The sequence below is a fragment of the Molothrus aeneus genome, chromosome W (genome assembly GCF_037042795.1).
Source record: "Molothrus aeneus isolate 106 chromosome W, BPBGC_Maene_1.0, whole genome shotgun sequence".
NCBI classification, from domain to species: domain Eukaryota; kingdom Metazoa; phylum Chordata; class Aves; order Passeriformes; family Icteridae; genus Molothrus; species Molothrus aeneus.
In genome coordinates, this window is record NC_089679.1 from 4248972 (window position 1) to 4265288 (window position 16317).

At 47.5% G+C, this 16317-nt stretch overlaps 1 long non-coding RNA gene across 3 annotated transcripts; it reads right to left on the reverse strand.

Moving 5' to 3' along the window:
* Nucleotides 1-7354: 7354 nt before the first annotated feature.
* LOC136568508 (uncharacterized) lies at nt 7355-15296 on the reverse strand. Of its 3 annotated transcripts, XR_010785226.1 has the most exons (4): nt 14767-15296; nt 12631-13344; nt 12405-12478; nt 7355-9019 (listed from the first exon to the last, which is right to left on the reverse strand). It is a non-coding gene; the product is annotated as an uncharacterized lncRNA (long non-coding RNA). The 3 variants fall into 3 exon arrangements; XR_010785225.1 differs by lacking the exon at nt 14767-15296 and having other exon boundaries at nt 12631-13868; XR_010785227.1 differs by lacking the exon at nt 14767-15296 and having other exon boundaries at nt 12380-12478; nt 12631-13868.
* Nucleotides 15297-16317: the final 1021 nt, after the last annotated feature.

Sequence of the window (16317 nt, forward strand, 5' to 3'; positions counted from 1 at the left end):
CCAGAACGAGCTAGAGTCCAAAGCAACGAAGTGATATGCCACTATCGATATTGCCAAAGCATTTTTCTCCATTCCTCTAGGAGCAGAATGCAGGCCTCGGTTTGCTTTCACGTGGAGGGGAGTGCAGTATACCTGGAACCGATGGCCCCAGGGGTAGAAGCACAGTCCTACCATCTGCCATGGACCGATCCAGACTGCACTAGAAAAGGGTGAAGCTCCAGAACACCTACAGTATATTGATGACATCATTGCGTGGGAGAACACAGCCGCAGAAGTGTTTTAGAAAGGAGAGAAAATCATCCAAATCCTCCTGGGAGCTGGTTTTGCCATCAAAAAGAGCAAAGTAAAGGGACCAGCTCGTGAGATTCAGTTCCTAGGAGTAAAGTGGCAAGATGGACAGTGTTAGATTCCTACGGATGTCATCAACAAGATCACAGCTATGTCTCCACCAACCAATAAGAAAGAAACACAAGCTTTCCTAAGCGCCATAAGTTTTTGGAGAATGCATATTCCTGAATACAGCCAGATTGTGAGCCCTTTTTACCTGGTCACCCACAAAAAGAACGATTTCCACTGGGGCCCTAGGCAGCAACAAGCCTTTACCCAGATCAAGCAAAAGATAGCCCATGCAGTAGCCCTTAGCCCAGTCAAAACAAGACCAAAAATGAAGAACATGCTCTACTCTGCAGCCAAGAACTATAGTTTGTCCTAGAGCCTTTGGCAGAAAGTGCCTAGAAAGACTCGGAGTCGACTACTAAAATTTTAGAGGTGAAGCTACAGAGAGTCTGAAGTTAAGTACACCTCAACAAAGAAAAAAATCTTAGCTGCCTATGAAAGAGTCCAAGCCGCCTCAGAAGTAATTGGTACAAAAGCGCAACTCCTCCTAGCACCCTGTCTACTGGTGCTGGGGTGGATGTTCAAAGACAAGGTTCCTTCCACCCACCATACCACCAGTGCTGCACGGCGCAAATAGATTGCTCTTATCACACAGTGCACCGGTATAAGTATACTGAATCGCCCTGGGATTTTGGAGGTAATTGCAAATTGACCCAAAGGTGGAAATTTTGGTGTCACAGATGAAGAACAAGAACCAGTGACACAAGCTGCAGAAGCTCCTCCATATAACCAACTGCTACCAGAAGAAACACACTACACCCTTTTCACTGACGGTTCCAGTCGCATTGTAAGGATGAACCTGAAGTGGAAAGCAGCCATATGGAGCCCCACACGACAGGTTGCAGAGGCCACTGAAGGATAAGGTGGATCAAGCCAACTTGCGGAACTCAAAGCCATTCAACTGGCCCTGAACATTGCAGAAAGAGAGAAATGGCCAAAGCTCTACCTCTACACTGATTCATGAATGCTAGCCAATGCTCTGTAAGGATGGCTGGAGAGGTGGAAAGAGGCTAACTGGCAGCGTAGAGGAAACCAATTTGGGCTGCTGAAGACTGGAAAGACATCCCTACCAGAGTAGAGAGGCTACCTGTGAAAGTCAGCCATGTAGATGCCTATCTCCCCAAGAGTAGAGCAAATGAAGAGCACCAAAAAAATGAGCAGGTAGACCAGGCAGCAAAGATAGGGGTGTCCCAGATAGACCTAGATTGGGAACACAAGGGAGGGTTATTCCTAGCTCAAAGGGCCCATGATGCCTCAGGCCTTCAGGGTAGAGATGACACCTATAAGTGGGCACAAGACTGAGGGTTAGATTTAACCATGGACAGTATTTCATAGGTTATCCATGACTGCGAGATGTGCTGCCATCAAACAGGCCAAGCGAGTGAAGCCCCTCTGGTATGGTAGGCCGTGGTCCAAATACAAGTATGGGGAGGTCTGGCAGATTGACTACATCACACTACCCCAAACATGCCAAGGCAAGTACTATGTGCTCACAATGGCAGAAGCCACCACGGGATGGCTGGAAACCTACCCTCTGTCTCATGCTACTGCCCGTAACACCCTCCTGGGCCTTGAAAAGCAAGTCCTGTGGACACATGGCACCCCAGAGAGGGTTAAGTCAGACAATGGGACTCATTTAAAGAACAGTCTTATCAACACCTGTGCTAGGTATCATGGCATTGAGTGGGTGTACCATATCCCCTACCATGCACCAACTTCAAACAAAGTGGAGAGGTACAATGGACTACTAAAAACTCAGTTGAAAGCCTTGAGTGGAGAATCTTTCAAAAACTGGGAGCAGCATTTAGCAAAGGCCACCTGGTTAGTTAACACTTTAAGTTCCACCCACCGAGCAGGTCCTGAACAGTCTGAGTCCCTGAATATAATAGATAGAGTCCCAGCAGTACATGTCAGAGATTTGTTAGGGATGACTGTGTGGATCAATTCTGTCTCGAGTACAGACAAACCCATTTGTGGCGTTGTCTTTGCTCAGGGACCAAATTACACATGGTGGATAATGCAAAGAGATGGAACAACACAATGTGTACCTAGGGGACATCTGATTGTGGGGTGAGAATGATATGCAAATATCACTGGTTGTTGGATGTTGCTGCCATTGTCTGTACAGTAAACCACATAGACATGTTATAGAAGGAAATGTGTAAGTGTCGAAGGTCTGAGCAAGGGAAAGATGGAGTTTTGAGTGAGTAAAATGAAAGTGGGGAATCCTGCAGCTTTGTAGTCTGGGGCCTGGATTCATTGGTCCGGAGTGGGGACGTGACAGGGGCATGATGGGTATTGCTTGTAATTTTTTGGGGGGAACAGTTGGAAGTTTTTACGTGAATAAAATGCATGATGTTTGGTAGTATGTTGACAATATGGGGGTAAGGGGTGGAATGTCCTAGGGTGACGTTATGATGTTTATATCCCTAGTCGTCTGTTCTGTTTATGCTGGATATTATGTTCTGTGCCTTGAAGACTGGCTCTGGAGAGTGAAAGTTCTGTTTTCATTTGTTATCAGCCTGCTCCCCCACAGCTGGTGGGACACAGAGATGGGGCAGTACATAGTGGGGCTTTTGCCTTTTGCTTGGCTTTTTGCTTTGCTCTGGCTCTTGCTTCTGCTTTGCTCTTGCTTTTTGCTTCTGCTCATTAGTTAGTTTAGCTAAGCAGTCCAAATTTTTTCCCTGGACTGTTTTTACTTTCCCTTTTTTGGAACTACTAAAACCTGCTCCGGACTGGGACCTGGGAAACACCAAGAGTTTGCACCCTGTGGCCTACAGCAGCTACCCCCAGCACCGGAGAGACTGATAACAGAGTGACCATCCCCAAGAGAGACTTTCTGTATTTGTCATCTTTTTCAGAGCAGTGAAAGGGTGGTGTGATCTGGTATTGTTCATTTTGTGTGCTGGGGGGTGCTTTGCCTGTTAAATAAACAGGTTCTTTCCACTTCTCTCTGAGGAATCCTGCCCAAGCCGGTTGGGGGGAGGGGCCGTGTGGGTTTGCTTTCTTGAGGAGCCCCCTTTTGGAGGTTTTGTCCCAAATTTGCCCTGAACCAGGACAATTTTAAGCCTTTAAAACTATTCTTTGGACCCCTTCTGCCAAGCTAGTAGGGTCTGCTCTGACCCTTGGACCTGTCTGCAAGCAGAGGGTCTTATTTCATCAAAATGGGATAACCTTCAGCAGGCCATACTATTGTTTTCTAGTTGTTTAGTAACTTAGGTATCTCAAAACTTGCTTTCATTTCAATCTTGCTTATAGTTTCCATACTCTCAAAATCTTTTGCCAGGCAATCATATTTATAAGGCTTTCCTGTTTCATCTTCCCCAACAAGCAGGGAATATATGCAGTGCAGATATAATTATCTTTTCTCACATTTGTGACATTTGTAGAGACTTGTTTATACTCATGCTACTGTGACTCAACAGGAACTAATTCAGTACAACCCATTTATCCTTCAAAGACTGAAAGCATGCTTCTTGTTTATTAAATATGTATGCGTGCATGTTTGCAATGACAATGTATGTGCTGATTGATTTTTTTCTGTGCCCTCACTTCTCATTCCACTTCAGCTGTTAATTGAATGTGTTTGCCTCACTAACCAGTAGCCTCCTTTGATGGAGCAACTGCACCAGTGAACAGAGGAAAAGCTATAAATGTCATCTACACAGACCTTTGGTAAGGTCCCACGCAATGTTCTTACTTCTGTATTGGAGAGGTATGGATTTGTTGAGTGAATTTTCAGATGGATAAAGAGATGGATGGATGGATGAATGTTCAAAGAGTTACAGTCAATGGTTCAATGTACAAGTGGAAACCAGTATCAAGAGGTTTCCCTCAGGTGTCTGCACTGTGACTGATACTATTTAATATATTTATTGATGATGTAGACAGGGGGATTGAGAGCACCCTCAGCAGACTTGCAGGTGACACCAAGCTGAGTAGTGTGGTTGACATATCTGAGGGATGGGATGCCATCCAGGGACTGGACAGGCTGGAGGAGTAAGCCCATGTAAATATACGAAAGTTCAGCAAGGCAAAGTGTCAGTACAGACTGGGTGATGAAGATATTAAAAGCATCCAGACAGAGAGAAGGAGTTAGGCATACTGTTGGATGAAAAATTGGACATGAACTGCCATTATGCACTTGAAGACCTAAAAGCCAACTGCACCAAGTGTGACCAGCAGGTTGGGGAAGGTGATTTTCCCCTTCTAATCTGCTTTTTTGAGACTACACCTTGAGTATTGCATCCAACTCTGGCGTCCTTGGTAAAGGAAAGAAGGGGATTTGTTGGAGTGAGCCCAGAGGAGGGCCATGAAAATTATTAGAAAATGCAACACCTCTCTTATGAGGAAAAACAGAGAGTTGGTGGTTTTCAGCCTGGAGAAGACTGTTGGGACACCTTCTTGTGTCCTTTCCATATATATAAATGCAGCCTATAGGAAAGATGGAGAAAGACTTTTTACCATGGGTCTGTAGTGATAGGACAAGGAGCAATGGTTTTAAAGTGAGACAATAAAGGTTTAGATTGTCTGCAAGGAAGAGCTTTTTTAGAATAAGAATGGTGACACATTGGAATAGGTTGTCTAGAGAGCTTGTAGACTCCCTGTTAGTGGAAATGTTCAAGGCCAGGTTAGAGGGGGCTTTGAGCAACCAGATCTAAAGTCAGGTATCTCTGCCCAAGGCAGATGCTTAGAAATAGAAATTCTTTAAAGGTTCCTTCCAACCCAAAGCATTCTACGATTCTGTGATTGCAGATATGAGTGACATCATCTCTGATTGTATTGACAGAGGCATGAGAATAGTATAGAGACAATTTCAAATCTGTTTACTTTGAATTTAGAGTCATGTGATTTTGATGCTTAATATATGTTCAATATGTTCTGTTTTGTATGTGCAGCACTGAATAACACATTTTCAATTCATTCTAAATAATAATAAAGTATAGAATAGAAATGGAAAATCTTTTTAGCCTTTAGGCATGACCACATTACTTATATAATGCATAGAATTTTAAGTATGGCCAAACAATTTTACAGTCAACTGTGTGTTATTATTTCAAGAGTGATGTAGTAATTGATGCCACTGTTTTCAGAGATCTGTGTTTTTTCAAAAACAGGCAAACAGATATAGGTCAATGTGGACCAAGTACAAGTTTCTGTCAGTTTCAGGGGTACGCTCCGGCCAAGCTTGTTGTACTGGCAGATTTTCTCAGTGTGAGACATAGCTGAAAACCTTTCCGATATGATTCAGATGACAAATGCCACCTCTGTGCTGATACACAGACCCTGGGGAAATGACTTCTTTTTCCCATGGAAAAAGGCCTCACTTTGTGGCCACTCACACAGGACGACAGTTGGGCGCCAATCTAAAAATTTCCAACCATTGCTGGATTTCTCCAAAACTAAAGCTGACAGAAAGTAGGATCCTGGAATCCTTTAGAGCCCCAAATGCCACCTCTGAGATGATAGCCAGACCCTGAGGAAATAAGTTCTCCTTCCCATGGAAAATAGCCTCCGTTTGCAGCCACTCGCACTGGCCGACACTGGGGTGCCAAGCTAAAAATATTCAACCTTTGCTGGATTTCTCCAAAACTAAAGCTGACAGCAACTAGGTCCAAGCATTCCCTTACAGCCCCAAATGCCACATCTGAGCTGATTCCCAGAGCCTGGGGAAAATGGCCTCCATTTGTGGCCATCGCAATAGCCTATACTGGGGTGCCAACCAGAAAATTTGCAAACTTTGCTGGATTTCTCCAAAACTAAAGCTGACAGCAACTAAGCCCAAGCATTCCCTTATATCCCCAAATGCTACCTCTGAGCTGATACCCAGATGACTCTGCACCCCAATTGCGGGAGGAGGGGTGGCGCCAGTTGCTCTCGGCAAACGTCAGGAGTGGCTGCGCCCCGCCTCAGCCACCAGCAGGCAGGATCGTGGTTCAGCCATTGACTGGGGTCCCGTACCGCCAGAAGCAGCCAATAAATGTGGACCCATGTCAAAGGATTGGAGTAAAGGAAGAAGGAAGGACTTCTTGCTTGCATCTCCGAGCTGCCTTTATTCTTTCCCATGACTGGAGCAGAGCAGGTGCTGCAGTGCCGCGGCTCGAAGGGGAGGCAAAAGAGCGTGAAACAAAGAAAAACGGCATCTTTTAAGGGGAGGGGGGGGCAGTCTCCCGGGAGGAGACCATCTAACAAATCAAGGGCTAGATAGGAGGGGTATGGGGGGATAAATGTAAACATAAAACCAATAAAGAAGGGGAAGGGAAAGGTGCATACCAATGAATGAAGGGAAATATCATAACTGACAACAAAGCTTCTGGATAAATGGGTGTAGCAAATTATGACAGACAGGCTGCAGGGGCAGAATTTTAGAGGACAGACAGGGAAGGAGCTAGAATTATCATAACTGCCATGAAGAAAAAGTGGGAAGACAGGTGGTAAACAACTTTAGGGAGAGACTAAACATATAATCTTCAAAACCCCACTGCCACACCCAGACCCTGGAGAAATGACTTCTCCTTCCCATAGAAAATGGCCTCCGCTTGCAGCCACTTGTACTGGCCGACAACGTGGTGCCAATCTCAAAATTTGGAAACTTAAAAGTTAACTGGCTGCAGTTTTGATTTCCTTCTTAAATATATGACAGAGGTGTTACCAACTTCTCCAATTGGCTTAGCAGCATGTCTGTTCATAGACCCAAGCAGGGATTCACTTTGCCAGGCATGGAGGAAGCTTCTAAGAGCTTTTCACAAAAAATCACTTCTGTGGCTGGCTTCTTCCCTCCCCACCAAAAACTAACCCATGCAAAACCAACACCTCAACTAATCTGTAATACTTAGCACACATCCAATAATTTCTTTTAAATGATACTTTACATTTTTTACCAAATGCACTGAAAATAAATGTATAAATAATATTGATAAAAATAGTTCCAGGTAAATAGAAATATTGGGTCATGCAATTCTGGTTTACATATTTATTTTTTGTACAATACACAGAAGCCTTTTTCACCTATAAAGAAATGTTTCCTGATGGTTTGGATCAGAAGATCCAGTATTGCCATCCTGAGATTTTTGTTTTGAAGGCCATAAGATGTGGTCAGCGTTTTGGCTATATTCTTTATGGTGCCTTGCATATATTTTGGATGGAAAGCCAGTATAGATGGTGTCCTTGCTGCAGTAGCCATGCTAAATAAGGCAGAGGGTCTGGATGAAGTACTGGAGCTGTAGAGTATCCACCACTCCCCCAGGGTGGCGAGGATCTCTAAAGGAATATAATATTGGCTGTGCTCTGGGAGTTTTACAGAAAGATCCTCATAGCTCTAATGATTTGTCTCCTGGAGCTCTGAGGAATATGTTGTAAAGAAAAAGGCTGCTGTCTTTTCCAACAATCTTACATGCATTCAAGAGGATGATTTAGGTTCTTGTCTGAGAATGAAAGAAATTATAGTAGTAATTAGTTCTTTTTCTCTGTCTGTGCGTGACTGATTGAGTTTGGGTAAGTTATATTTTATTTCTTTTTTTCTTTAAACATTACATCATAAAGTGTTCCAAATTCCCAAATTCTGCTTCACTTTATTTTGTAGGCCAGACTGGTTCATCTTCTCTCGGCTGTATTATTGCAGACCATATCTGAATGGATTTTTTTTCATTTTGAACATTATTACATTTAAACTGTATGAACAGAACACTTTATGTGGCAGCCGAGACTTTAAAGTTCCGCCTGAGCCACCGTCCCCGCCAGCCAGCAGACGGAGCGGGAGGAGTGCGTGGTTTCTTTTCGCGGCGCGCGGGAACCGCTCTGCTGACAGGGGCACGCTGGATCGGCAGTCAGCTCTGCCAGAGGCGGACAAAAAGGCACAGGACCATAGACAGGGAATGGGAGAGCGTCCCCCGACCGGGGCAAGTCCAGGTTTTATTCCAGAACGCGGAGTAACACCCAGGGGAAGCTGCCGGATCGAAAGGCGGCGGGGGGAGGGAATACACGTGTTATATAGGAGAAACAGGAGGGGGAGAGCTCAGACAGGCAGCGAATGGGGGCCCACAGTGAGCGCGGGCTTTATCAGAGTGACAGGATGGGTAGCCAACCGAGAGAGCTCAAAGGTGGGACCCCGGTCCCCGGCCCAATAATTCCATGTATAGCATCGAAGATTCTGGATAAAAAGGGGGGTATTTGGGGGTGACAGAAAAGGCGTGAGTTTCCAGGGTAACCGGTGATGGACAGATAACTGGGAAAGAGGGGGAATTCCAGACAGAACCATTATACAGAAAAAGGGGGTAACAGAACATTCCAGCTTAAACTGGGGGAGCATAATAACACAACACAATATCTCCCGGTTTTTTGTTTAAAAAAAAATAAATAAAAACTTAAAATGAGGTGAACTGAGTCTGACTAAGGCAGCTTGAGTCCGGGATGGAATCTCCGAACCAGGGGTGGCTGAAAGGTGCAGAAGCCCATTGGTCGTCATCCATGGCTGAGGAGGCCTCCGATCAATCCGATTCCGAAGCTTCTGCTTCGCTGTACGGTCCCGGAGCCACCACCTGGTTTACCTCGAGGGTAGGAACAATCCTACCCAGCAGTCTCTTCATCAGACTCCAAATTATAGAACAAGCAACTAAAACTACAACTAAAATAAAACAAAGAAAACAGGGTGAAAAGGTGAACTTAAAATTTAGGTTCTGCCCAGAGGGAAACTTAGAGGACATCAAAGTCAAGGGAAAAGGGTTTCCGCCTCCTCCTCCAACAAGCCTCCTCAACCTGTGCCACGCCTCCAACCTTTGGTGCCTTTTTCGGAAGAAAGGGCCTGACCCACTTAGATGGTACCCACTTAAGCCCCGAGGGAGTGGACACGCAAGCGTATCCCCTCCCCCAGGTGACCAGGTCGAAAGGCCCTTCTGTTTTCCAGGTCTCCAGGTCCTTAACTAGGACCGGAGACCTGGCTTTCAGCTGCAGCTGGTTGTGTTGCCCGAAGTGTCGCACTATTGGAGGATTTAAATTCTCAAAGGAACAGTTTAGAAAATTCATAGTAAAAAGTGCTTTTGAGAGACGGACATGGGGAGAATCCACCTTCACAGCCGTATGTTGTTGCTCTAAAACCCTCTTAAGGCTCTGGTGAGTCCTCTCCACCACAGCTTGGCCTGTTGGGGAATAGGGGATGCCTGTTTTGTGCTCTATTCCACATTGCTGCAGGAAACTTCGCAGTTCCCTGGACTTGTATGCTGGGCCGTTGTCGGTTTTGATGACCTTGGGGATGTCCAGGGCAGCAAACGCCTGCACAAGATGTTTTTCGGCGTCAGCTGCCTTCTCACCTGTGTGGGCAGAGGCGTAGACTGCACTGGAGAAAGTGTCCACTGAAACGTGTACATAACTCAACCGGCCCAAAGAAGGGATATGTGTAACATCCATTTGCCACACCTCGCAGCTAGAAAGACCTCGGGGGTTAGCTCCGGAGCTGAGTGATGGGAGCTGATGGGACTGGCACTGGGGACATGTAGCCACGATCGCCTTGGCCTGTTCGCGTGTGAGCTGGAACTGACAAACCAGGCCAGGGGCGTTCTGATGGAACTGCTGGTGGCTGATCTTAGCTTGACCAAACAGATCTGGGAGCGGGGCCATCTGAACAGGAGCAGCCAGGGCATCAGCTCTTCGATTGCCCTCTGCAATGAACCCCGGCAGATCAGTGTGTGACCTGACATGCATCACAAAGAAAGGTTGCTCTCGGTGGGAGATCAGTTTTACCAATTTTGAGAGCAAGTTAAATAGGGGAATGTTGGACACCTCTTGAAGAACTGCTTCTTCAGCTCTGGACACTACACCAGTGACATATGCTGAATCAGTTACAAGACTGAATGGTTCAGAGAACCTCTCGAAGGCCCTGACAACAGCGTCCAACTCAGCTACTTGTGGAGAACCTTCCACCTTGGCAACATCGGCCTCTGAGTTTGAGGATCCTTCCAAGTCATTACTGACTTGTGGGATGCTCCAGATGCGTCAGTAAACACAGTCAGTGCCTCCAAAGGGGTTCGGCTCTGAATTCTTTTTAATGATAATGAGAATTCTTGATTAAACAATTTGTGGGCCGGCCAATCAACTGCAATTTGGCCGGTGTAACTGTCCAGTGCAAATTGCAACATTTCATTAATCTCAAGCAGTTCATCAAAGGTTTTCTTTTTGAATTGGTCCGACTCTAATTTAATTGGAATGTGGATGCATTCAAAGTCACACCCCGCCAACTCCCTGATCTGCGATCTTGCTTTTCTGATCAATTCTGCCATCAGCTCTGATGGCCGTGTCATCCTTTTGGACCTGTGGTGGCTGAGGAAAACCCACTCTATGATCAAGAGGCGGTCCTCCGAGCCTCGGTCCTTGCCTTTGATAGAATCGTCCCATTGAAAAATCACCCCATGGAGGTGTGGCAATTTCCCTAAGATGATAAATTTGAATGGCAGACCCGGTTGGTATCTGTGGGCCTGCCTGGCCGAAATGGATTGCTGGATTTTTTTCCAGTGCTGCCTGAGCCTCTGGAGTAAGGGCCCTAGGAGAACTAAGCTCCTCTCCCCCTTTCAATAAATTGAAAAGAGGGGCTAGGACATCAGTAGGAATGCCCAGCCAAGGCCTTACCCAGTTCAAAGACCCACACAGCTGATAAGCATCTGCCAAGGTCTTGATATTTGTACGAATAACCAATTTTTGTGGAACAATGGTCCGCTTATTTATCTCCAAACCCAGATACTTCCAGAGTGGCATCCTTTGAATCTTGTCCTGCTGAAGCTCGAACCCTGCAGCAATCAATGCATTGATTGTCAGGTCAAGCGCGTGTGTGAGTATGTCGTCGGTCGGAGCACAAACAAGGATGTCATCCATATAATGATATATTATTGCATCCTCGGCGGCTGCACGAATGGGGGACAGCAAGGAAGCGACATACCACTGGCAAATCACAGGGCTGTTCTTCATCCCCCGAGGAAGAACACGCCAATGGTAGTGCTTGCTTGGGGCCTCACGGTTGATGGCAGGAACCGTGAATGCAAAACGTGAAGCGTCGTCCGGGTGAAGTGGAATATGGAAAAAACAATCTTTGATATCTATAACTGCCAGATTCCAATTTCGAGGGAGCATCGTCGGGAACGGCATCCCGGGTTGGAGGGGACCCATATCTTCAATAATATTAATTTGTCCGAGGTCATGAAGGAGCTGCCACTTATCTTTGTTTGGCTTTTTGATGACAAACACTGGGGAGTTCCACTCTGACATGGTCTCCACCAGGTTGCCTTTAAGTAACTGCTCCTTGACGAGCTCATTGAGCACCTTCAATTTTTGTTTATTGAGCAGCCATTGCTCTACCTGTACTGGTTTGTCTGATTTCCAATTCAGTTTCCAGGTAGAGCGCTCAGCAGCGACCGCTAATTGAAAAACCTGAGGAGCCACTGGTAGGTCAATTCGGGCTCCCCACTGGGCAAGGAGGTCCCTCCCCCACAGGGGTTCTGTATAATCCAAAACGAATGGGTGTATAGACACCAATTGCCCATCCGGCCCCTTAATTTGCACGGTGCTCTTTGATTGTTTGGCCAATTGAAGACCCCCAACACCACGGACATGACCAGCCACGTCCTGCAATTCCCAATGCGACGGCCATTCCCGAGAAGGAATGATCGTCACATCTGCCTCTGTGTCCAAAAGACCCTTAAGGGGTATTTGGTCTCCTCCCCTCAAGAGTTGACAAGTAATTTTTGGTTTCTCCTGCCCAAGGATCTGAGCCCAGGCCACCGTAGGATGTTTGTCTTGAGGTGGTGTAGAGGGCGGTCCTGGGACCCAGGTTAGCTCAGGCACTGGAATGGCCTGAGCAATAATATGTCCCTTGGGCAGGAAGAGGGGAGGGCGGACACAGTACAGCCCCATTGAGAATTGCCCCGGGTCTGATGTCAAGAGACCCGGGACAATGTTTACCTCTGATGGTGTGAATTTTGTGTCTCTGACAACTACATACCCACAGTTGATCCGTCCTCAGTTACCTGGGCACTCCGGGCACACAGTCACAAGATGAAAATCGGAGTCCTTCAGATGGAGTGGCTCCGTCAGCTGCAGCCTGAAAGGTTCAATTTTGGAAAAGGTGGTTAGAATAGGCATAGGTCGGAGGCATGATAAGCATGACAAGTCCGGTAAAAAAAAGTCACATTTGGTTGAGGTGGCAGGCGGTTTTCCCTTTTTCCCCTCCCTGCATAATGATGTTGAACCCACCTTATTTATTTCTGCACGCAAGGGGGGACTGCGCTCAGCTCCTAGTTTTTTGGCGGGGGGTTCCCCTGAAGTCCCTGCCCCCTTTTAAACTCATAAAACTGCTTCCGCAGGGGGCAGTCAGGCATCCAATGCCCTAACTGTCCACACAGATGGCAGGGGGAAGTCCTCCTGTGGACCGGCCCAGGGGTACTGGATGGCGGTGGATGGCTCATCTGGGAAGCAGGAGCAGGGTCAACTGGAGCGGCATCCCAGGTATCAGCAGCAGCGACGCGTCTGGGCGGTGGTCGGACCCTTGGCTCAAGGTCCCCAGAAGCCAAGGAGACTTTGCGGGCGCAGATCTCCAGCATCCGCTGCAGGGTTGGAGGAGGGTCCAGCGGCAGGCTCAAGATAGCATCCCTGCAGGCTGGATTGGCATTGGTGGAGGCCACTTCCTTTAGGAGTTTTTTCCTGGTCTTCTCCCCCTGCACCTGCGATTCAATGGCTTTTCGGAGACGCTCAACAAAAAGAATGACTGCCTCGTCAGTTTGCTGCATGATCTTTGAATAGGAAATTTGGGGCACCCCCGATGGCAACCTTAAAAAACCCTCTCTGCTGCTCTCCGGCTTTTCCTTAATACTTCAGGCGGGATGATTCTGGCCTGGAACAGCCCGTCAGCAAAAACTCCCTCCCCACACAGGTGTTCGACCGAGATGCCTTCACCATTACGATCAAGCCCTGTGTGGAGGTTCACCCATAAAGAGGGAAGGATCCCCACGACCTCCCTTCTCCATGCCGCCTCCCACATCTCATATTCAGTGGGGTTGAGGAGGCATGAGAAAAGGTTTCGGAGGTCATAGGGAGTGACTTCTGTTCCTGCTAAAGTGGCCCTTAGAATCCCCCGGAAGTATTCACTCTCCCGGGAGAAATCCTTTTGGGCCTTGCAGAGTTCTTTAATTTGGTGGTGGGGAAAGGGAGTCCACTGGGCTTGGGTTTCCCCCGCCCCCTCAGGGTGGTATGAGACCGGAGCCACTGATGGGATGGAAATCGGCTCCGGATCCCGGGTCCCTTCCCCCCGCCCCCCGGATGCCGAAGCGTGGGAATCGGAAGGGGGAGGGGAGGGGGAGTGGCTGGAGGACTTGTCGGAGGACTGGGCAGGGGCATCAGATGACGAAGGTGCCGCCCCAAGGGAGGAGACGGTTGGCGTGGTTTGCTGGTAGAGAGGGGGAGGAGAAAGGGGAGGTGCTGATGGGGGCGGGGGGGGGGGAGGGAAGTTGGGAGGAGTCTGGAGAGAGGAAAGGGGGTTTTTTTGACCGAAAAGGATTGTGGCGAGAAGATGGAAAAAGGGCTGGAAAAGCTATGTGGTCCCCTCCATCTTGTGCTCCACAGGAGCCATCTTGGGAGGGGAACTGAAAACGAACTTGAGAGGTTTTAACTGGGGATTTGGGAACCAGGAGAAAGGGAGAAGGAAAAGATCCCCTAAGAGTCTGGCCAGGACTCCTAGGGCGGGGGGATTGGGATTTCTGAGAAGAGCCGGGGGAAAGATGACCACCCTGCGCCCTGCTGGAGCGAGCTGCTCTTCTCAGAATCCCAGTATTAGGACAAGCAGGGGAGGGAAAAGGGCTAGGATCAGGGTTAGAGGGAGAACTGGGTTGCAAACTCGAAGAAGAGGACTGTTTTCTCAATTTAGAACCTGATTTTAACAATGTTTTAACTTGGGAGGACCAAAAGCTGATTTTTGGCAGTTTTGTCTCTCAATTTTTTACAGAGTCGTGTAATTTCTTAGTTATAAGATCCCAAAAACTATAATTATCTAATTGGTCAGTGGAAACTTCAGGAAATTGAGAAAACAGCCACTTTATTAATTTTTTCAACTCCCTTTTTGGAATATGAAACCCCCCCAGCAAGGATATCCCCAACTTGGATAAAAGCTCTCTCTTGAGCTGCTGACTGCTTTGCACCCATTGCAGAGATGTTAAGAGCAGCTCAAACCACCCACCACTTCAGGAAAAGGAAAAAGAAATCAAGAAAAGCTCCACGCTGGCCCCTGTCTGAAAAGGGAGTGGCTGCGCAGCCGAGGAAAGAGGAAAATTGCCTCTGCCCGCCCAGGGCAACAAAGAATAAAAGGGTTAAAAGGACAGGGGGGAGAAAAAGACTTACAGAATTCCAGCGAGGGCGAAAAAAAATCGTCTGGAGTGGTGTCCTGTCCTGGGACGACTCCTGAGGTGCTTCGGAGCTGCCGTCCCGTCCCCAGGGAGTACAGCATGCTAAAACGCCGCCGCATTCGCCCCCGGGGGGATTTCGCGACCAATTGAGACTGTTTGTCTCGGTATGCGGGTCCCACGATTCTCTTCGGCGAGGCGCTTACCGGCACCGCGAGTGCCGAGAGAACACGAAGCTGCCGCACGTTTGGGCGCCAAAATCTGTGGCAGCCGTGACTTTAAAAGTCCGCCTGAGCCCGTCGTCCCTGCCAGCCAGCAGACGGAGCGGGAGGAGTGCGCGGTTTCTCTTCACGGAGCGCGGGAGCCGCTCTGCTGACAGGGGCGCGCCGGATCGGCGGAGGCGGACAAAAAGGCACAGGACCATAGACAGGGAATGGGAGAGCGTCCCCCGACCGGGACAAGTCCAGGTTTTATTTCAGAACGCGGAGTAACACCCAGGGGAAGCTGCCGGATCGAAGGGCGGCGGGGGGGGGGGGGGGGGGGGGGGGAAATACGCGTGTTATATAGGAGAAACAGGAGGGGGAGAGCTCAGACAGGCAGCGAATGGGGGCCCACAGTGAGCGCGGGCTTTATCAGAGTGACAGGACGGGTAGCCAACCGAGAGAGCTCAAAGGTGGGACCCCGGTCCCCGGCCCAATAATTCCATGTATAGCATCGAAGATTCTGGATAAAAAGGGGGGTATTTGGGGGTGACAGAAAAGGCGTGAGTTTCCAGGGTAACCGGTGATGGACAGATAACTGGGAAAGAGGGGGAATTCCAGACAGAACCATTATACAGAAAAAGGGGGTAACAGAACATTCCAGCTTAAACTGGGGGAGCATAATAACGCAACACAACAACTTTATCATTATTTTACCAGTTTGCAAGGAAATACACAATTTTGAAGACAAGTGGCGTGACTCCACTTGTGGTTTTCAATGGAAGAGAAGAATTACAATGACCTACATTCACAGCATTGCTTACAGTAATATTGCAGCTAGTTTCCAGCAACTTAGGTCAGGTTCTGGAAGCAGGCACCCATGATAGTATAGAGGTCTAATGAGTTTCAGTTTGGCTGTTTTTCATGAAAAATAGCTCATATGTTTTAGTGTTGTGCTGAATCTTGTACAGACACTTTCTTTGACATCTGAACTCCTTGCTGGACTTCTGTATCTCAGAATCAGATACAGTAAACCTGTGTTTCCTTATAGCTTTAAGAATTTGTTTCTAATCTATAAAAGCAAGAAAAGGTTGCCATATTAATACAAGATAAAGAACATGTTAAGAAAGCAGTTAATGGACTGCTTTTTATACAAATTGGAACAGAGATTTTGTTGTTTGATGGGGTTTTTTGCTTCTCAATAGAATTTTAGTAGTGGTGGGGTAAGAAACTGTGGATTTTCTTAGGTTTGCCTTAAAAGAAGAATTACAGGGGAAACTGTTAAAAAGAATTAATCCAGAACTCTATGCCTTTCATACAGAGTTTCAGAACTGAAAACCAAGAGGAGA